The sequence below is a fragment of the Rosa rugosa genome, chromosome 2 (assembly GCF_958449725.1).
Source record: "Rosa rugosa chromosome 2, drRosRugo1.1, whole genome shotgun sequence".
In the NCBI taxonomy this organism is placed as follows: Eukaryota; Viridiplantae; Streptophyta; class Magnoliopsida; order Rosales; family Rosaceae; genus Rosa; species Rosa rugosa.
In genome coordinates, this window is record NC_084821.1 from 54,614,784 (window position 1) to 54,637,591 (window position 22,808).

At 39.5% G+C, this 22,808-nt stretch overlaps 1 long non-coding RNA gene, 1 other non-coding gene and 1 pseudogene across 3 annotated transcripts; all 3 read right to left on the reverse strand.

The window, feature by feature from the left end:
* Positions 1–1,558: 1,558 nt before the first annotated feature.
* LOC133734061 (uncharacterized) lies at positions 1,559–3,765 on the reverse strand. Of its 2 annotated transcripts, none has more exons than XR_009858030.1 (4): positions 3,475–3,765; positions 3,208–3,339; positions 2,935–2,996; positions 1,559–1,789 (listed from the first exon to the last, which is right to left on the reverse strand). It is a non-coding gene; the product is annotated as an uncharacterized LOC133734061 (long non-coding RNA). The 2 variants fall into 2 exon arrangements; XR_009858029.1 differs by having other exon boundaries at positions 3,208–3,311; positions 3,475–3,762.
* A 1,198-nt stretch (positions 3,766–4,963) lies between these two features.
* On the reverse strand, positions 4,964–20,682 carry LOC133731047 (disease resistance protein RPM1-like; annotated as a pseudogene).
* Positions 8,016–8,122, reverse strand: LOC133734899 (small nucleolar RNA R71). The gene has a single exon (XR_009858645.1). It is a non-coding gene; the product is annotated as a small nucleolar RNA R71 (small nucleolar RNA).
* Positions 20,683–22,808: the final 2,126 nt, after the last annotated feature.

The following is a 22,808-nucleotide window of genomic DNA, read 5'->3' on the forward strand; positions in this document are numbered from 1 at the left end:
GTAGAAGAGCACGGTGCGCATAATAGACCTTAATTAATGAAACTTGGTTGAGATATAAACAATTAAACACTTTGGAAATTAGAAGAATATATGAACGAGTGAATACGCCTGAAAAAGAGCAATACAAGAGACACATTAATAGGTCTAATACTCTGTTACTTTTTTTTTTTTTTGAATCAATCTATCAATGATTGTATTACTAAAAGCTCAAGCCAGAATGACCATTACATACCCCTTCGCTACCATTTTAAGATAGACAAGATGTTGTGGAGGTAACACATGGTACATAGTGCTAGACCATTCATTAGACATCCAATGCTCACTTATTAAAGCAAGGCTATTAACTACGATAATCTAGGACATAGTAATAGGCCAAGTAAAACTATACTCGTTAGCACTCGTAAGAAAACTAACAAGCATAGTCCCTAGAAATATAGGGAATTATTTAGTAAAAACAAGCTAAAAGCTAAACTAGAGGCCTAAGCCCACAAGACAACCAAACCCTAGGCCCAACAAACAGCCTAAGTTCATTCCTAGCAACACAATGCTGCAACCCCTCGCTCACCGTGAAACCATTGTCGCCCCGACCTGCTACCCAGGCATGCAACACAGCCTCTGCCCCCACAACCCGGCTGTCACCCAGACACGCCGTACAACCTCCGCCGCTTAGAAGACAGAGCAAACGACCAGGAAAAGCAGCTAGACCCGAGTCCATGCATCCGCCTCGTCGCCGAACTCCTCGATGAAGCCTATCACCGCCGCCTGGAAGCCCAGCAGTCCGGTCGACCCAGTTGGTGATCACGATCCTCCATAGTAATAGGTTAACCAGAATAAAACGAGGGCATATTGATCAACCATTAAGCCAAGCCATCCCGAGAGTGCCCCACCTTAGTAAGCCACCCGTCCGGCAGCAGTACACACCAACAGTGCTACAAGGGCGGCATTGATGTCGGCCATCGCCGGACGAGCACTGTTTGGATGCCCCAAGTTGGCTAGGGTTCAAGGAAGAGGTAGGCGGCTTATTTAGTTAGTTAGAAACCATCAGACAGATTTCGTCTGATACTCTGTTACTTATCTATATGTGATGGTGTGATACATCGAGTTAGCCACTTAGCCTTTATTAAATGTTGTCATGTGTTAAAAAAAAAGTGTAGCATGCTTATAGTCTCTTGGTTCAACAGACCAAAAGAAAGTCTGAAAAGGATAAAAAAGATATATTTATATATATATATATATATATATATATATATATATATATATATATATATATATATATTTATTGAAAGAAACCCAATTCCTCTCTCTCTCTCTCTCTCTCTTTTTTTTTTCTTTTTTCTTTCCCTAATCTTCTTTCTATTTCTGAAAAAAAGAGGGCTTTTCAAAATAAAGGATTTTTTTTGTTTAGTTATGTATTTAATTTGACAGGACCCGCCCCGAATTTCCCCCTGAAATCCGAAGTGGCCCTGCGGGGCCCACCTTAGAAGAAATTCTACCAAAAAATTTGGCAGAACTTCCCCTAAAATGGACTACCCAGAACCTGTTGAAAGACACAAAGTACTTCAAACAAACCAACCTTATACTCCTGGAGCCACCTGCTCCCCAAATCACAACTTCAATTTCTCAAATAACAGTCTCAACCCAAAAACAATATTAATCCCACAGCTTATCAGAGCAATATTAATCTATTAGGTATCACAGAAAACAGAAATAGAATGAGTACGCGGAAGCAATGCTGTTGGCTATGCCTCGACTCCATGTACGCCCGACCTCAACTAATCTAGCCTGCAAACTGGGCATTTGAGACCGAAGGGCCCAGGGGAAAGTACATAAAAACGTTAGTGTGAGTGGACAAAAATAAATAATTGTAAAAAACAGAAGAGTGTATACTTTCCCACAATTATTTCATTAAAAACTTTCGATGCATGCAATAATTATGAAAACAAGCCACGAGAAGCTCCTCTCAAGAAATGGGGCTAGTCACAAATAACCACGAAGAAGAATATAAATTCCGATGCTCGAGAAATAGGACCAGCCCCGCTGGTTAAATGGAAATCGGACTAGCCCCGCTAGTCAAGAACAACAATAAAAGGATACGGGGAAGAGAGTTCACCATACGGGAATGGAGCCTCTCAGGCTCTACCTACCCTCGACTGCCACTCACACATAGATTGTGCGAGGAGGAGAACTAATAACCTCGACTGCCACCCACGTGAGGAGGAGAATAAGCTACCTCAACTGCCACTCACAAACACAAAGTAAGTGAGGAGGAGACCTAATCGAATGACCCGAGTATGGTGAGGAAAAACATTCAAAAACCAGTAAATCCATAAGGCTTCCCCATATTTCTCACGAGATAAAATGTAATCCAACGACGTGACCCCGCACGCCAAAACTTAAAATATATAAGTGAGAAAATAATAATGAAACGACGGCGTGTCCCACACGCCAAAAATATTCTCTAAAACATAATTGAAGAAGCAATGAATAATATATAATAATTCCCTCGAGAAATCTCAATTCCAATGATATTCCAGAAAAAATCTTAAAATCGACGAATAAAATTATACTTTTAAATTCCGGAAATACTTCGGAAGATAATTCGTCGAAAATCGCATGAATCATAAATTCAAATAATGATCATATATCGGATATAAACACCAAAAGCTTAGTATCCACGAAATATATCACAAATCCATTTCTTAAATCATAATTGAGAATAACTCATAATTAATCTTCAAAATTTTAATCGTATTCCCGAAAACAAGTAAATCAAACTCCGAGCATAATAAATTCGTATCCGAAATTTATATGGAAAAACAATCTCAAAATTATAATCCAAGACAAAATATTATGCTCGATAATAAAATGATAAATAAATTATTATTTCAGGAAAATAAATGCATGCATCATTCTTAAAAATAAAAGTCCACTCACAGTACTATTTAGGCAACCACGCATAAGAGCTCCTTCACCCAGTAGTAATTTGATACGTCATCCTGAGAAATTAAAATCCGCAATCGAATGAATATTGGATGGAAATTAAATTTACGATAAATAGGAATTGAATTTAGATCCACTCCTCTATGTCCAAAGCCTTCAATTCTCATTGGATTCCTTCCAAATTTCACCAAAATCACAAATACAAGCTCTTCATCATTTATGTGATCAAACTAGCTAAAAACAGATATTAAGTCACTGTTCACCCACCGCACTGTTCACTCGGCGGCACTGTTCACTCGTCGGCCAACTCCTCCGATGGTCACCAAATTTTGACAGCGGCTTCATCTCAACATCCTTAACACTTCTTTCAACTACCACCAAGCCAGAAAACAACAAGAACTACCTCAACAATTAAGAAAACAGTAAACCCCAATTTGTGAATAGTGGCCGGATTTCAATCTCAAAAATCCTCCAATAAATCTATGCAATATTACACTCAAAAGAAAACCCATGAGGTAAGGAAGAGATTGATACCATTTTTGCTGCCGGAAATTGCCGGAATCCGCACCGGAAGATCTCTTTCGTCTTTCTTTCTTTCTCTCTCTCTCTCTCTTTCTCTCTTTTTTCTTTCTGGTTTCTGTCGTGAAGGATGGGGAGAATGGCTGGAAATGGGGCTGATCAGCCCCTTATAATTAAGGTGTGATGAAATGACCAAAATACCCCTCACACAAAAATACTCATAACTTTGGCATACAAACTCCAATTTATACGTACCACATATGCACGCGCTCGGTTTAACGTCCTCTACAATTTTCATGAAGAAAATTTTCTCAAATTTTGACCTGAATTAAAATTCAACTTTTAGGGCCACTAAAAGTACCGAAACGACAGTAAAAGTGAAAGTAATTGCCGTTTACCGGGCAAATAACTAGTAAACTGGTACTTTAAGATACGGGACGTAACATAATTGGTGGTTAGAAGCACGGAATGAAGTCTTGCAAACTTTGTTTGATCTCTAAACTTTGTTGTACCAGCATCCATGACAAAGCCGTGAATCGCAGCTCTAACCCTAATTCTGAAAATAGGTATCTTCTAAACTCTCTTGTCCTGCGGGTGATATTGGTTAAAGAGATATTTCCCCTATTCCGTTCTCCAATTAAGTTAAGATAGCTACCAAGACTCCAGGGTAAGAACCCAAAGAAAAAAAAAAGCTCAACTTAGTCGATGACCTTTACTTTGTTTACAAAGTAACAAACCCTTAGGTGGCCTGAGTTGGTACATCAGGCCCATAGCGGAACGCTAATGCACTGAGAGAGCCCAGACATGGATGGTATCACAGGCCCATAGTTGGGATGGCCCGAAATTGCCTCCCTGTGGCCTTTTATTTAATTATTTCCACCCAAAAAAAAGAAAAGAAAAGAAAAAGAACACGCTACCCTTTTCTACTCCAAACCTGCAGCGCAACTGAAAAACTTTTCCCCTTGACTAATTTCTGATGATACAATAACAGTAAGGACTTATAAAAACAATTAGAACTCAGTTTTCCTGACTCTCCTCTATATATATCGTTTACTTTTCCTGAATAAAGCCTGAAAGTTCATTTTATTGATGAAGAAAGAATGCCTTCTGCTCAGAGAGAAGCAACCAGAAGCAATAACAACAACAACAACAACAACTAACAAAAGTGGCACCACACGAAAAGAAAACTAACAGACAAACTCAGCAATAGGGAATCTGATCCCAATAAAGCAAGAAATATGTAATAACCATTTCAAAGAGTACTAAGGATGGGATCCTGCTCGAGTCTTTAACTTCATTGAAGTTGTAAACCCTTCTTCACCTCAGTACTCCCTCCGAAGTCCAAAGCTGCCAAGCTGCCTAGATAGAAAAAAAAAAGCTAGGGTCACAATTGGTACTGAAAATCATTGATCTATGGAGCAAAATTATTGCCATTCACAATAATATTTGTAAATTATAAAGAATTGAATCCTTACCTTGTGCTTCTTTCTAGAGTCCACAACAATTTAGTGTTCCACAAGCCACTGTGATGGAGAAAGATTCTTGAAATCAGTGAAAGAATGGTTGCTGCCGAGACTGAAAGAATGTATGACTCTAACATGCTTATACCCCAGACGGTCTTTGGAATCATTCTGAAGCTTGGCAATGAATTCCTTGTGCATGTCATACAGAAGCAGTTCCTCCAGTGATTTCAGATCATCAGGGCCAAATGTTGGAAGTAACTTCAAATTCCGACATTTACACATGGTTAGCTTCTCAAGCATAGGCATTGCTCCACTCTGGACTACCATCATATTTAGCCCTTCGAATTGTTCAATATGTAAGATCTTTAGTTTCTTGAACGTATTGGTATTGAATTCTAGCACTTTCCCTCTGTAATAGTCAACCAACTCGAGCTGCATTAGATTAGGCAAACCTTGAAGGGCGTCAAGTGGGTTATCATCATTCAGCTTTGACCACTTCAAACCAATCTTTGCTAGACTATTAAGCTTAGGAATCCACCGTGGTAACCTTTCTAGACGCCCTTTCAAATATAATCTCTCTAGACTGCAGAGTGGTGGAGGGGATCCAGATTGCATATGATCCAACTCAAGATACTCGTCCACACTTGTTGATCTGACATCAAGTGTTGAAAGATGCTCCATCTTTTGAATGGCTAAACACAGATCTCTTCCGTCTTGTCTTTCTAGATCTGTCAGCCCCAGTGTTAGGATGTGATGAGAATTAATTAGGAAAGGCAAGTCCTAGTTGGACTTGGTTAGTCTTCCTAATTGGACATGGTTGATGTCAAAGTTTATTCCTATAAGGAATAGGATCTTTCTCCTGTACAAGAAGGTTTGGTTTTTGATAGGAGCATAATTATGCGATAATAATGTTGTTAATTCCCATATTTACTTTGTTAGTTTATCTTATTTTCTGGTTAATTTAGTTGTTTTTATGTTTATTAGGTTTTCCGAAGTAAGGAAAGAAATAAGAGCAAAATGAAGGAGATATGTGCAATTGATGGAGAATTGTGGACTCTTGATGAATCAAGGAAGCTTAAGGCAATATGAAGGAAAAGATATTCAGCAATTAATTCTCTTGGTTGCTCCTATTGGATAGAAGGATGTCAATGAATCCTAAATCAATCAGAACATAACTAAGGGGATTACCGCTGAAGCCAAGGAGGGAGAGTCCCAAAAGGAAAGAAGGAAAGAGTTACAAACTGAATAAAATCTCTTCTTGGACGTGGAAGAACCAGATCATCTCACATACGAAGAAGCATAGACGCACCAGAGCTGAAGGAGAACCAAGACTGCAGAATCACACCATAAACGATCGATCGTTGGAATTCCCGAGATCGATCGCTGATCCGTATTTTCCAATTTTCTGATTTTTGTTGTCTTCTTTCTCCATGAACTCCTTTGTGTTTTTGATTCCCATTATGTGTAACTAAATTTCCAGTAGCTAGGGGGCAGTTGAAGCCCCTAGACATGATCCATAACATGCTTTGACATTCAATTTGTTTTCCAATTAATAAAGTTGAGGCTTTGTTTACCGATTTCTCATTGATGAATTCTATGTTTGTATGCTTTGGAGGCCTACTTAGTATGCATGCTAGGGTTCTAATACTTTGATTGTTTGATGCCTGGATCAATAGTTGGATTCCTCAAATTGTCTAGAGAAGTAATTGTTAGTTTTCACTAGCAAGTAAACAAAACCCTAGGTTTAGCAAGGCTCTAAGTTATTTGTGATGCCTAGTGATTGCTCAATCTCTTTTTAGACTTAATGATCTCTGCATGTTTAATCTAATAAGCGTACCTTTAGGTTGCATTGCTTGGGAATAGTCTAGGTGTAGAGCACTTCCTGCTTAGCGTACAAAGTAAGAAAGAGTAATAGGTTGTGTTCAAGCGTACCGAGCCAATCTGAGTGTCTTCAACTAAGTTAATTGGTAGTAAATTGGACAAAGTGTGTTGTGTGTGATTGTTGGGGGTGGATACTGCCTTCCTAGCTAGTTTCATTATCTTGATATCAACCAACTTCAAATCTGCTTCAATTTTGTTTTTCTTTCTGTTCTCTGTTTTTCTGTATTTTATTTCCATAGCAAATCAACTCCGAAATTCACCAAATTTTGTGTGCTGGACGCCTTGTGTGTCTAGTACATCTCTGTAAATTTTCATATTTTTCTGGGTTGTTTTGGTTAGATTCGTAGTTTGTCTTTTGACTGATGTTCAGTAGGAACTGCAGTCACGTTTTGTGACTTTTGTTGAAGCTTTTAGTTTAACTTAATCCTCTGCGGGAGACCCTTATTTCCCTATATTACAATCGACATATTTGCAGGAGAATAAGGAAAATCAATAGCTTTAAATTTAGCTATCAATTTTTGGCGCCGTTGCCGGGGATTACTTTTATTCTAATTGCTTTTACTAGTTTGTTTAATTTGATTTTTGTTTTAGTTTCTTACTTAGTGTTTCTTTGTTTGTGTTTTCAGGTGTATGCTTACTCGTAGAACTGCTCAAGGCAATCTTACCCCCTTGGATTCAGAGATAGAACGCACTTGCAAGTCAAATAGGAAGCAAACGAAGGGAACTAGTTTGCCAATTCACGACACAACGGCGGGTTATACTTCCTTACAAGGGGAGGAGGAGGAGGAGAACACACCACCAAACTCACCTACGCATTCAATTCACGAGGACGAAGAGGAACCCCCAAGACTCGACATGGCATTGAAGGATGCTTTTGTTCCGACAGCTTTAGAATCCCCCTCATGCATAGCTTACACACCACCGGGCAATCAAGCCTTCTCCATTCCTGTGCAGCTCCTTAACTCGTTGCCTAAGTACTCTGGCACACCATCTGAGGATCCTAATGTTCACATTAGGGAATTCTTAGATATTTGCAATCTGCAAACCATTCAGAACATCCAACCAGAAGGACTCAGGTTACTTCTATTTCCCTTTTCTTTAAAAGATGATGCAAAACGTTGGTTGTACTCGTTACCTGCAGGTATCATCACAACTTGGGATGAAATGGTTAAGAAGTTTTTGAAACAATATTTCCCCGCTCAACTGACAAAACGACTAAGGAGGGAGATTCAAAACTTCACTCAAAAGGATGGAGATACACTATATGAGGCATGGGAGGAATTTCAGGAGTTGCAGAGGAAGTGTCCCCATCACAACTTCAGTCTTAATGACCTTGTCCAATTTTTCTATGATGGATTGGACATAGCTAATAGGGGCAGCGTTGATTCTGCGTGTGGAGGGACTTTCATGAATAAAACCGGTCAAGAAGCATATAATCTGATTGATGATTTGGCCGACAACAATAGACAATTCTACACAAGGGATAAACGTACAAGAGGACGAGGAGTGTATGAAGTCGATTCAAGGAACCAAATGGTGGCTGTGGAAAGAAAGATTGACATGTTAATGAATGCCTTAGGCAATGACATTAAGGCAACACCTCAGGTATGCTCTATTTGTTCCTATTCTGATCATACTACTGATAGATGTCCTATGTCTGCTATGTCTGAGGAACATGTGAATTACATGGGGCAACAAAGGCCCAAATATGACCCTTACTCGAACACGTACAATCCGGGATGGAAGGATCACCCAAACTTCCGTTGGGGCGGTAATGACAACGTGGTTCGACCTACTCAAGGCGTCTACAATGGACCACCTGGATTCCAGCAAGGGGCTAGGCAGCAAGTCTATCAACAAACTCCTCCTCAACAATCCTCAAGCAAGTCCTTGGAAGAACTAGTGAAGGAGATGACTCTGAACACCGCATCTTTCCAAAAGGACACCGCAGCTTTCATCCAAAGGACTGAGATTCAGTTTCAAAAGCAAGATGCCTTAGCTCAGCAACATGGACAAGCTATCAAGAACTTGGAAAGGCAAGTTGGGCAACTTGCAACGGTGATGCAAACTAGACCTCCTGGCACCCTTCCTAGCACAACCATTCAAAATCCTAAGGATGGGAGCATGGCTGAGCTCAATTCAATCACTTTAAGGAGTGGTAGACAATTGGAAGAAGTCTCTGGGCACCAAAGAACATCCAAGAAAGATCAAGAAGAGAAGGAGGAGCAAAGAAATACGAAGGAAGAAAAGAAAATCATCGCTGGTGAAAAAACGATCGATCTCACGGGGGCTGATCAGAATGTTCATGTTTTTTCCCCTCCAAAGGTAAAAGATCCTACTCCTCCTAAGTTGGTTACTTCATGTATTCCTTTTCCTCGCAGGTTCATGAGCTCTAAGAAAGAACAAGAAGAGAAGGATGTCTTGGAAACTTTCCGTAAAGTCCAAGTGAACATCCCTCTTCTGGATGCCATCAAGCAAGTACCTCAGTATGCCAAATTCCTTAAGGAGCTATGCACAAAAAAGAAAAAGTTCAATGGGAATGAGATAGTGGCCCTTAGTGAAGAAGTCTCAGCTGTTCTTCAAAGAAAGCTTCCACCTAAACTTAAGGATCCCGGACGCTTCACGATTTCATGCACCATAGGTGCACAGAGGTTTGATCATGCTTTACTGGATTTAGGAGCTTCGATTAATTTAATGCCATATTCTGTGTTTTCAACTCTTAAACTAGGTGAGCTAAAGGAGACAAAGGTGATCATTGAGCTAGCTGATCGCTCAATAGTCTATCCTAGGGGAGTAATTGAAGATGTACTAGTACGTGTGGATGGATTAATTTTGCCTGCAGACTTCTTTGTTCTTGAGATGGAGGAAGTGTCTATGCCTACATCATTACCATTAATTTTGGGGCGCCCATTCATGGCCACAACTCACACCAACATTGATGTGTTCAGAGGCACTTTGAGTATGGAGGTTTTTGGGGAGACAGTGACGTTCAAGGTGTTTGAACCCTTGAAGCCTCAAATTAATGAGCAAGATCTTTTAGGTGATGGTGGGCAAATAAGAGAAGATGTTCGATTCCTTAGAACTTGGACATCACCTAAAGTCAAGGCAAGGGATCTCGGTGATTCGGAGTTGTTATCAATGGCAAGCAATGGTCATTCTCCACCAATTGTCGAGGATGAGGTGGCTACAACCATGCATAAGAGTCTAAATGAAACCGTGGCTGCTCAACAAGCAATTCCATGTCATGAAGGTAAGTCTATATTCTGTAATGAATTTGTTCCTTTAGCTAATATAGAGAGTGTGAGTGTTGATGATAGGTGGCTTCGTGGGGATTTTAAGCCAAGCAAGGGCTATCTTCCGACCAAATCTCCTTCCTCAAGTGGTTTCACTGAGCCTCCATTGAAGAGAACTTCAAGTGGTGATCCCCCATATCCACCTGATCCAAATAAAAAATCATTCATGAAGAAAACGGCAAAATTTCTTGCGAAGTCTTCGAAAGGAGGTTTCTTTACCTTTGCCTAATTGTTGTGATACCGTCAGGCTGAAGACGTTAAAACAAGCGCTTGTTGGGAGGCAACCCAAACTTTTTCGTTTTTAATTTGATTCTTGTTAGTTCGTTTTAATATGTTTTGTGAGTGTGCAGGTGTACCCATTAAGAAAGGCTAGGAAGCTACACTTTCCTGCTCAAAAACAGAGTGCCGGCTGTGCAGTCAGTCAACTTTGGATGGCTTCAGTTTTTAGCTCAGAAAGAACCAGGAGACGTACCATATATGCATAGAAAGATCTATGAGTCTAGTTTTTGTATGTTTTTACAGAAATGGATTCGGAGTTCTGATTCTTTCCCAGTTCTACTTTGAGTACCGAAAGGTCAGACCAGCAGAGCAGGAACCTGCGCAGTTGGGTCATATAAAGGGCAAAACAGGGAATACTTTCGGGGGTCCAATGAGAACAAACCTTATATGCACTTAAAGCTTGACATGTCTACTTCAAAAGTGATCTAGAGCATCATCTCCATAGGAGCACCGTAACCCTTCAGAATTGAGGTTGGCATGGGTAAAGGTCCTTTTCTCAGCTTTTCTGTGTAAAATTCTGTTTTTCTTCTAACTTCGCAGGGCTGCCATTTTCAATCTATTTGGATTTAGGAGACGTGCCACATATGCACGGACAGCTTGTAACACCAATTTTCAGCTCCCAGTAGCAGCTCATCTATCCAGCTGTCCCTGCAGAAGTTATGAGGGCTGGAAGTTGGCCTCATGACACAAAATTGCGACATTTTGGAGTTCATATAGCACGGAGCTTACATTTTGGAAGTCAAGGCCTTGTGCCTTGCAGATGGTGTCTAACTTTGGTCTTCTCCAAAGGTCGTGAGCAGTGGCAGGTCTACAAGGGGGAGCTTTTCTATAACCTTTCTTATCTTCCTACTTGCCCTCTTTTGGATTTTCTTTCTCTATGCTTTCCTTGTGCATTGTGCGTTACATTGCCATACATTGAGGACAATGTCTAATTTAAGTGTGGGGGAGGGAAATACAAATTTGTCAATTTGTTTTTGAGTCATTCTTTGTTAAAAAAAAACTGTAAAAAGAAAAAAAAAAAAAAGAGTCTAGTTTTAGGTTTTATTTTTCAATGAGTCTTAGGAGTCTTCCAACTCTATGATGAGCATGAACTTTCGGATTTATATTTTGGTCACAAAAGGATTGCAGGCATGTGTTAGATTCTTGATTTCAAATAATTGTTAATAGATTTTGATGATTATTGTGCTTGATTTTTATACATTGATGGTTGGATTAATGTAACACTTGAGAATTGATGGATGCATGCTATGACAGGTTAAACTTGATTTAAACCCTTGTGAGCTTTTGAGCCTGTATATGTGCTATTTCTTTTCTGAGTGCTTAGTATAGAATCATCTTATTTTCTTGACGAGGATTTTGCATGATCTCATCTTTTATTCATCTTGGTTGAGACTCGGATTCGACTTGCATATTTTATAAGGACAAATGCTAGAACTTGTCCCAAAGCCTCTTAAAGCGTATAGTTGAATTGCATGATGGATGGGAAGGGATAAAGGCACTAGGATCATCACCATAACCAAATTAACCTGTGTTCCTTTTATGCACACAAGATGTGCAATCCCCTAGTTCACCCCCTTGAGCCTACATTAAGCCTTTTGTTTCATCACCACAAATTCCTTAACCCTAAGCTTAGTATAGATGTATCATTACCCTATCCTAAGGAATTAGTGGAGCAAATATTTTTAGAGATATATTTATGTTCGAGGTACTTTTGTAAGCAAGTGTGGGGGTAAGACTTGTCCATATAAAAAATATATGTATGCCGAAAAGAAAAAGGAAAAGAAAAAAAATAAGTATACGGCAAAAGCGAAAAAAAGGTGTGAATGGATTTTAGTCCCCCTTTTGTGAATAAGGAGTTTATTTTGAATTGAAGGCCTGTTCAAGAAAATGTGGTCTTTGTCCTATTTCACAAGTGTTAAAAGAAAGGTTTAGAATGAAGCAGTGGCCCAAAAAGATGACATCTGGCCTTGGAAAAAAAATTATTTGCTTCATGTTCGAAGATTGATTACCTTGAAGAGTTTCAAGATTCTTTTATCTCTTATGTTCTTCTAGTGCTTCACTAGGTTCTTTAGGATCTTTGAATTTCCTATCCTTTCTTTCTTCTAACCTTAACCCTTGGCCCCATTACAACCCTGAATAAAGACCTTGTTGATCTTTGAAGTTGTGCATTCGATTTGTGGAGACTTGTGTGGAGGGGTGAGCATATGGTGTCACTGGCCTTTCGTCCGAGTCACTGGCCTTTCGTCCGAGTTTTGGCATTCCAATTATGGGATCATATGTAAAAAAAAATTCAGAAAAAGCCTTTCTTTCTTGTTATCATATGTGAACTATTTGTTTGTCTTATTACATCATTCCTCTCACATATAACTTGAGTGAAATATATGCTTATACATCAAGTCAGAAAATCATGAGTGAAAAGAAATTGAGAGCATCTTTGTGAGAAATTGAGTTGACGCTTGTTTGACACATGAATAAGTTGGTTCTCCTTTGTTGCACTAGTTTGATTGTTCATGTATTATAACTTTAGCACTATGGTTATCAAAATAAATTAGCTTTTAAGTGAGGTTATGAATTCTGACATGTGGTTGTGTGAATTTTGTTGACCATACTTGTGGGAATTATAAGTTCTCTGAGATGTTTGGAAGATATTAGGTCCGTGTCTTTTGTTCTAGTTAGTTCTTTGTTTGCTAGGGACTAGCAAAGCCTAAGTGTGGATGTATTTGATAGGAGCATAATTATGCGATAATAATGTTGTTAATTCCCATATTTACTTTGTTAGTTTATCTTATTTTCTGGTTAATTTAGTTGTTTTTATGTTTATTAGGTTTTCCGAAGTAAGGAAAGAAATAAGAGCAAAAGGAAGGAGATATGTGCAATTGATGGAGAATTGTGGACTCTTGATGAATCAAGGAAGCTTAAGGCAATATGAAGGAAAAGATATTCAGCAATTAATTCTCTTGGTTGCTCCTATTAGATAGAAGGATGTCAATGAATCCTAAATCAATCAGAACATAACTAAGGGGATTACCGTTGAAGCCAAGGAGGGAGAGTCCCAAAAGGAAAGAAGGAAAGAGTTACAAACTGAATAAAATCTCTCCTTGGACGTGGAAGAACCAGATCATCTCACATACGAAGAAGCATAGACGCACCAGAGCTGAAGGAGAACCAAGACTGCAGAATCACACCATAAACGATCGATCGTTGGAATTCCCGAGATCGATCGCTGATCCGTATTTTCCAATTTTCTGATTTTTGTTGTCTTCTTTCTCCATGAACTCCTTTGTGTTTTTGATTCCCATTATGTGTAACTAAATTTCCAGTAGCTAGGGGGCAGTTGAAGCCCCTAGACATGATCCATAACATGCTTTGACATTCAATTTGTTTTCCAATTAATAAAGTTGAGGCTTTGTTTACCGATTTCTCATTGATGAATTCTATGTTTGTATGCTTTGGAGGCCTACTTAGTATGCATGCTAGGGTTCTAATACTTTGATTGTTTGATGCCTGGATCAATAGTTGGATTCCTCAAATTGTCTAGAGAAGTAATTGTTAGTTTTCACTAGCAAGTAAACAAAACCCTAGGTTTAGCAAGGCTCTAAGTTATTTGTGATGCCTAGTGATTGCTCAATCTCTTTTTAGACTTAATGATCTCTGCATGTTTAATCTAATAAGCGTACCTTTAGGTTGCATTGCTTGGGAATAGTCTAGGTGTAGAGCACTTCCTGCTTAGCGTACAAAGTAAGAAAGAGTAATAGGTTGTGTTCAAGCGTACCGAGCCAATCTGAGTGTCTTCAACTAAGTTAATTGGTAGTAAATTGGACAAAGTGTGTTGTGTGTGATTGTTGGGGGTGGATACTGCCTTCCTAGCTAGTTTCATTATCTTGATATCAACCAACTTCAAATCTGCTTCAATTTTGTTTTTCTTTCTGTTCTCTGTTTTTCTGTATTTTATTTCCATAGCAAATCAACTCCGAAATTCACCAAATTTTGTGTGCTGGACGCCTTGTGTGTCTAGTACATCTCTGTAAATTTTCATATTTTTCTGGGTTGTTTTGGTTAGATTCGTAGTTTGTCTTTTGACTGCTGTTCAGTAGGAACTGCAGTCACGTTTTGTGACTTTTGTTGAAGCTTTTAGTTTAACTTAATCCTCTGCGGGAGACCCTTTAGCTATCAGTTTTCCTACTACCAATTGGATTATAATTGTGGTGCCTATATATAGAGGGCATGGGTAGTAAACCAAGGCATGGTCGGTGCATGCGATCATCAACAAGAGAGTGTATATCTCTTGGGTAAGGGAGCAGAGATGTCAAGAGTGAATACAGCTCTTGGGTGAGAGTGAGTTCTTGGGAAATTCTATGAGTGTGGGTGTACAAGGGTTATGGGTTTGGGTTATGGTGATTTAGCTCAATGTATCTTGTACTGTAATTATTCTCATAGTGAAGAACGGGTATCTCTCGGGAGGACGTAGGCATAGATTTATGCTGAACCTCGTTAAATCTCGGTGTTCTCTTGTTGCTTGTCTTGTGGTTTGTTACTTTTCTATCAGTCTACTCTGTGAGCCTTGACGGGAAGGATTCTAATTTCCTTAACACCCAGCTTTCTAAGATCAGTTAGCCTTCCCAAGGCTTTAATGAGTTTTTTGTTGTTTTTCACCTTCATTAGTGACAACTTTTGTATAGATGATAAATCTCCAATATTCGCTGCAGAAAGCATGCTTTGAGAAACCTCCACTCCTTGGGCATCTCCAAACATCACATAATTCTTGACATCATAGCGATACACTAAAAGATGGCGCATACTGTGGAGCTCATAAATCTCTTTTGGTAAAGTGGTGACTTGAGTACGTGTGCTTAAGATCCAAGGTTTCCAAGAGTGCTAGATTCTTTATGGACTTTGGAACTGTTTTAATGTTGGTTTCTCTGAGACTCAAGTATTTTAAGAGAGTGAGAGCAAGAACACTGTTGGGAAAGTCCTCCAAGGGCACACCTTGCAAATCTAAAACCCTTAAACATCGAGATCTTTCAACTACCTTTTCATGCACAGAATGAGAACTTTGCTGCTGGAATAGTAATAGGGTACGATTATGACTCAAGTCATATGCAGACTCTAGCAATTTGATATCGTCATTATGAATAGAAAGGTGGCGTATTTTCTCACCTGAAATACCACTAGTACCATAGTCTGTTTGATCCAAAACACGAATGAAATTCTCGGCTTTTGAAATGATGAAGTCACGAACAAGGTTCAAAACACGACAACTCCTTACTCGTCCATCGATTTCCCTGGCGCTGGTATGTACCAAATTTCTTCCAACAAGCTCATTCAGATAACCTTCTGCCACCTGTTCCATTGTCATTCCTCTTTTGGTCTTCACAAATCCTTCAGCTATCCACAAACGAATTAGTCTTTGACGCCCGATAGAGTAGTCTTCAGGAAATATGCTGAAGTACAGGAAACAAGGTTTCAGATGGGTTGGAAGATCCTTGTAACTTGGCTGTAAAATACGGCTAATAACCGAAAGATTTGAGTCTGGTCTAATTTCTGATCCAAGGCTGTTATGGAAATTCCTCCACTCAACTGGAGTTTTCGGCTTAGTGGAAAGATGAGTGCCAACAGCTGAAATCGCAAGTGGCAGGCCTTCACACCGCTTCAGAATTTGTTGGGCCCAGTCATCGAGCTCGAATGGACAACTTCCTTCACTGCTTTGAAAAACCTTCTTGCAGAATAGGTACTTGGCTTTTTTCCAAGGTAAACCAAGACTCAAATCATGGACATATAGCTTAGAGTAAATAGAAGCTACATTAGGAGTAGTGATGATGATTCTACTGCCATAACCATGTTGTAATGCATTTACGACGCATTCCAAATTTGGTCTGTTCCAAACATTATCCAAAACGACCAAAAACCGCTTGTCCTTGAGAAGTAGTCTCAATTTATCCTTTGGATCATTTTCTCCATGAATTACTGGTTCCTTCTGCCCTTTAATTTGCCTCAATTTTGCTTAGAATGTTTAGCAAAATCCATGGAGTACAAATGCGCGTGGCACATCAACCCAAGCTTGGCAGTCAAAACACTCTTGCACCCGCTTGTTGTCGAAAACCTTCTTTGCCAGAGTGGTTTTGCCCGAACCGCCCGGGCCTACAATCGAAATCGTCAAAAGCCTTGAATTTTCTTCCATCAACTGTGCCAAGAGTTTTTCTTCATGCTCCTCAAAGCCCACTATTTCTTCTTCTTCAAGAACATGGTCGTAGTGGGTCAAACCTTCCCCGGAACAACTTGGGCATCTAGTGCTATAATCAAACCAACTTTTTTCGCGATAATACCATTAATCTCAGTCGACAACTCCTTGCCTGCATTCCTGGTTGGGAAATAATGAACAGCTTTGTGTATCGTCTGAGAGGCTATATTGCTATGGATGTGATGAGGAAACTGAAGCATGAACTTGTCGAGAGCATCCTTAATTTCATAAGCCAAATCTTGGATTTCTCTTACTCGAGTCTGAAACACTCGAGTACCCTCGTCGATATGTTCTGATGTGTCGGCTAGATACGCTTCCTGTTGTGTTTTTGGCTCATTGATACAATCTGAAAATTAGGATGCAGAATTCAAATCCAAGTCTAGAAAGGAAAGAGGTTTGCGCGCAGCTTTTCTATAAGTTCTAGGAAAGTTAGTCTTTCAAGTTCTATTAGGATTTGTATTAAAAGCTTAGTCTATTAGGGTTAGGAATCCTAATCCCATGTTGTATCAGCAGCCTCTATGCCCTATAAAAAGGAGCTGCAGTCAGTTTTCTGAGAATAGAAGACAGAAAGTGCAGAAAACTGAGAGTCAAGGTGATAGAGAGATAAGAACTAGTCTGAGGGGTTTGAGGGATCTACAATAAGTACTTGTAACCACCTAAATTCTTCATAGTGCTAGTGAATCTCTTAAGAGAGATCACGAAGTGGACGTAGGCTAAAGTTTTGGCTGAACCACTCTAAAATCTGCGGTGTTGTTTCTGTGTTCAGTTCATCTATTTCTGATTTTGCTTTAGTAAAACACAACGATCCTAAAGGGGGCTTACACAATAAGTGGTATCAGAGCCAGGTTTGAGAAGCGACAATGGAGGTGAATATAGAGATAATCAGTTCTTACAGCTATGCAAAGATGCAGGCATCACAAGACACTTTACTGTTAAGAAGACTCCTCAACAAAACGGTGTTGCAGAAAGGATGAACAGAACTCTCATGGAGAGAGAAAGAAGCATGAGACTTCATGCGGGGTTGCCTGAAACTTTTTGGGCAGAAACGGTTAATCATGCATGTTATTTGGTTAATCGATCACCTTCTAGGGCTATTAACTTCAAGTGTGCAGAGGAGGTATGGTCTGGAAAGCCAGTTGATTATTCCAACTTGAGAGTGTTTGGTTGCAGTGCTTATGCACATATTCCCAGCGATGAAAGAACCAAACTGAAACCTAAGTCCCATGAGTGCTTGTTCATCGGCTTTGAGAAAGGGGTGAAAGGTTATAAGTTGTGGGATATAGTCAACGACAAAAGGGTGATCAGCAGGGATGTAATCTTTGATGAGAAGACTATGCCATTGAATGAGGAGGTTAATAGCAAGAAGGAGAAGATGGCTGTTGTTGAAGAAGAAGCAATCAAGATTTCATTAGCTAAACCATCAGATGAAGATTCCCAAGTTCAGGTGGAGCAAATTGAGCAAGTAGGGAATGATCAAGGAGCTATTGAAGAAACAGAGCAGCAACAACAGTCACCAGTTAGGGCTCAGGTGGAGCAATCCCCACAGAGGGGTCGAAATTCCCCTATCCCACAAGCACCTGAGTCATTTAAAAGAAGCATAGCACTTGACAAACCGAAGAGGAATCCAAGAAAGATACAAAGGTTTGGGTTCGAACCGGAAGAAGATGTGAGTCATGCTCTGAGTATAAGTCAAGGAGATCCAACTACTTATCAAGATGCCATAGAAAGCGAAGAACGGGCAGGTTGGATTGGTGCTATGACAGAAGAGATGGAATCTTTGCATAAGAATTCCGTGTGGGAGTTGGTTCCTAAACCCAAAGAAAGAAAACTTGTTGGCTGCAAGTGGGTGTTTAGGAAGAAAGAAGGAATACATGATGCTGATGCCATAAAGTACAAAGCACGTTTGGTGGCAAAAGGGTATTCGTAGAAAGAGGGAGTGGACTATGACGAGATTTTCTCTCCGGTCGTCAAACACACTTCGATTCGGTTATTGTTGTCTATAGCAGCTCAGTATGATATGGAGATTGAGCAGATGGATGTGAAAACTGCGTTTCTTCATGGGGACCTCGAAGAAGACATTTATATGTCGCAGCCGGAGGGTTTTGTCGAAACAGGAAAAGAGGATCTGGTTTGTAGGTTAAAGAAGTCCCTATATGGACTTAAGCAATCACCAAGGCAGTGGTACAAGCGTTTCGACACATACATGCTGAAAATAGGCTACACAAGGTGTCTATATGACTGCTGCGTTTACTACCATGTATTCGAAGATGGGGAGATTATTCTACTACTTTTGTATGTAGATGACATGCTAATTGCATGCAAGGATATGTCGAAAATTCAAGAGCTTAAGAAGAAATTGGGAGCTGAATTCGACATGAAGGATCTAGGAGCTGCACAAAAGATCCTTGGAATTGAAATAAGGCGGGATAGAAAAGCTGGTAAAATTTGGCTTTCACAAGAAAAGTACATTCTGAGGGTACTTGAACGCTTCAACATGGATGGAGCTAAGGTTGTTTCTATCCCATTAGCTGCACATTATCAGTTAAGTGCAAAACAAAGGCCATCAAGTCAAAAAGAGATTGATGCGATGAAGGATGTTCCATATGCAAGTGCAGTAGGGTGTCTCATGTATGCGATGATTTGCACAAGACCAGATTTAGCTCAAGCATTGAGCGTTGTCTCTAAGTACATGTCAAATCCGGGTAAGCCCCACTGGGAAGCAGTGAAGTGGATTTTGAGGTATTTAAAAGGGACTAGGCAGCTTGGAATCATGTTTGAGAGAAAACAAGAAGTAGCATGTGTGGCTGGTTTTGTGGATGCAGATTATGCAGGAGACTTAGATAAAAGAAGGTCCACAACAGGTTATGTTTTTACTTGTGGAGGAGGACCTGTGAGTTGGAAATCAACTCTTCAAGCAGTCACAGCTCTATCTACTACTGAGGCAGAATATATGGCATTAACAGAAGCTTCAAAGGAAGCTATTTGGTTGAATGGGCTAGCAAGTGAATTTGGAATTCACCAAGAAGGCGTGGTAGTGAAGTGTGACAGTCAAAGTGCCATTCATTTGGCAAAGAATCAGGTGTTTCATGCAAGGACGAAACACATTGATGTTCGCTATCACAGGATCAGAGATTGGGTAGAATCTGGAAATATCTTTGTGGAGAAGGTTCACACAAATGACAATGCTGCAGATTGTCTTACCAAGCCCGTTGCTGTAGAGAAGTTCAAGCATTGCTTGAACTTGCTCAGTATCACAACATGCTGAGTTGTGGTGGAGCACCTCCTCACTTGAGGTGCGTTGAGGCAAGAAGAGTCTTGCCAAGGTGAAGGTTCTTGAAGGTTTGTTCGGGATTACTTCAAGAAGTTCAAGACATCCTGAAGGTTGCAGCAATCGTTTTGGTATCAACTCACCAAGGTGGAGATTGTTGTGTTTTTGGCTCATTGATACAATCTGAAAATTAGGATGCAGAATTCAAATCCAAGTCTAGAAAGGAAAGAGGTTTGCGCGCAGCTTTTCTATAAGTTCTAGGAAAGTTAGTCTTTCAAGTTCTATTAGGATTTGTATTAAAAGCTTAGTCTATTAGGGTTAGGAATCCTAATCCCATGTTGTATCAGCAGCCTCTATGCCCTATAAAAAGGAGCTGCAGTCAGTTTTCTGAGAATAGAAGACAGAAAGTGCAGAAAACTGAGAGTCAAGGTGATAGAGAGATAAGAACTAGTCTGAGGGGTTTGAGGGATCTACAATAAGTACTTGTAACCACCTAAATTCTTCATAGTGCTAGTGAATCTCTTAAGAGAGATCACGAAGTGGACGTAGGCTAAAGTTTTGGCTGAACCACTCTAAAATCTGCGTTGTTGTTTCTGTGTTCAGTTCATCTATTTCTGATTTTGCTTTAGTAAAACACAACGATCCTAAAGGGGGCTTACACAATACTTCCATCCTCCTCAAATAATTCTGGGCTTTTTCAACATCATCCTTGACTCTAGTTTGACGGTGAAAGTTTTGCTGGAGGATGATTATCACCTTGTCAATTAAGGCCAGTGCTACAGGAATGGCAAGTTCAGCCATTCGAGGAGAATGGCAATCTTCAAGTTCCAGAAAGTTGCTTCTTCGTCAGTGCAAATTCCACAAGCAAAAGACAACCGAAAATTTGAACAAATTAACAACTCAGAGAGATAACAAAAGGCTCATTGTAACAACTTCAATCAAACAATGATTGCGCTGGATTGAGGATTTGGACAAGGAGAGGTTAATGGAAAACAGTCGATGGATGAAATGAAAGTATTGCTAGGGAGTTATGGAATTATTTCACTGGGATGATAAGAGTGTTGGCTGGTGTGGTGTATAGGCACCAAGCTATACCGGTACGTATAGATTGAGAAATTGTATTACTTTTGATAGAATGCGACCAGTATATACACGTGATCCACATCTTTACTAAATATCTACCAGTTCTTAGCTAGTTAGCTTGAAGTTATATTGAGTTATTGACCTACTAGATAGAAATGGTAAGTCTAAGTCGTCCACAAGGGGACGAGCCCCTCTAGTTTGATTGTTCAATTTGTTTAGTGTTTCTTTTTAAAAGTTTACTTTTGTTTTACTTCATGGCCACTGGTACAGAAGTAATAAAACTAGTTTACATTCTGCTTTGCTCTAATAAAGTGTAGTTTTTAACAACCCTAAACCGTAAAAATCTAAATATTGCTGAATATTCATTTAGACTAACATATATACAGGCCGCTTTCTAGTGAGAGATCTTTTTTTTTTGGCAATTTGAAGGAGATTGCTTATTAGACCCACTTTTCGATCACATATTCACATCTCAACGTTAAGTTTTATGTATATATAAGTAGATCATCTCTGCAAATTTTAAGTCAAATTGATAATCATTAAGGCATTCATAACTGCGATTTACAATTATGAACACGAATGGTTCAAGTTACAGATTTGATTCGTCTATTAATTTAATCTAGTTCAAAAACCTTAACGATCTTCAATTTGGCTAAAAATTTACAGAAATGATCTATAAATTAGGATCTAAAAACGGAACAATCGAGATGTAAAAATGCGATCGAAACGTGAGTCCGACAAGGGATCCCTTAAAATAGCCAAAAAAGGGGATCCCTTAAAATAGCCAAAAAAGGGGATCCTTTGGTGAAAGGGCTCTCAAAATATATTTAGCAAGGCGACCGAGGGGATACTAGGGTTTCATAATCAGAGCTTCAGCTACAGATAGAAGGGAGCATATATCAATCCGAAATGGTCTTTGGTCTTGCCTTGCCTTACTATCGTCTTTGCTTTGGCAGAAGCGTCATATTGGCCCTTGACCTGAGCACATTGTGATGTGGTGGTTAAGTAGTGTGATCAAAGATATGTATTTTATTTTCAGTGTTAATATACATGAACTGGGATATTCTCTCGATGCTCATTGTATTTTGGGGTTTAGGCACAATGTCTTCCCCATGTACTCTACGGTTTCATTAATGATCAAGGCTTAAAAGGCAGCTGTAATGGCTCTATTTAAAAAAATATATCCGGGAACAGACTATATTATCTATGCACAAATCAATCTATTAAGATTGTATCTTCATGCGCCTATATATGTATTAAATGAATGATCGAGTTTTGGTAATAATTAGACATATATTCTCATAGAAAATCAGCATTTTTCCAATAAATTCAATTATTTGATATTCATTCTGTAAAGGTAATTAATGAAGAATAAAAAAAAATAGTACGAAGAATTGAAAATTTGAAAGCGTCATTTAGGATTCATGATGTGAATACTTCATGCATGCATCATGCATGTGAATCTCAAGTTGATACAAAATAATTAATCTTGTGGACAAGTCGCGTTAATTTCTAAAGCAACTGGCAATTAGTCTGTGAATCTCCCAAAGATCGAATATCCAGCAGGCCAATACATGAAATGATTTCTTGCTAGTTGCCATATGATTATGACTAACTGACTATGTCCGTAGTCTTTGAACAGAACAGTGTCCTATTGATTTAGTGCGGGGATGACGGCGGCGAGTTTCGTGATGGCAGTGTTGGCTGGTCTCAGGCATATAGGGGGTGTCAGCCACCTTTGTTTTCTCATTCTATTTCTGCAGTTGGTGGGCATAGGATGGTGATGGGTGACTGTGTGGTTTTGAATCCACGTGATGGTCGTCTGTCTTCTCCCTCTTTGGCAA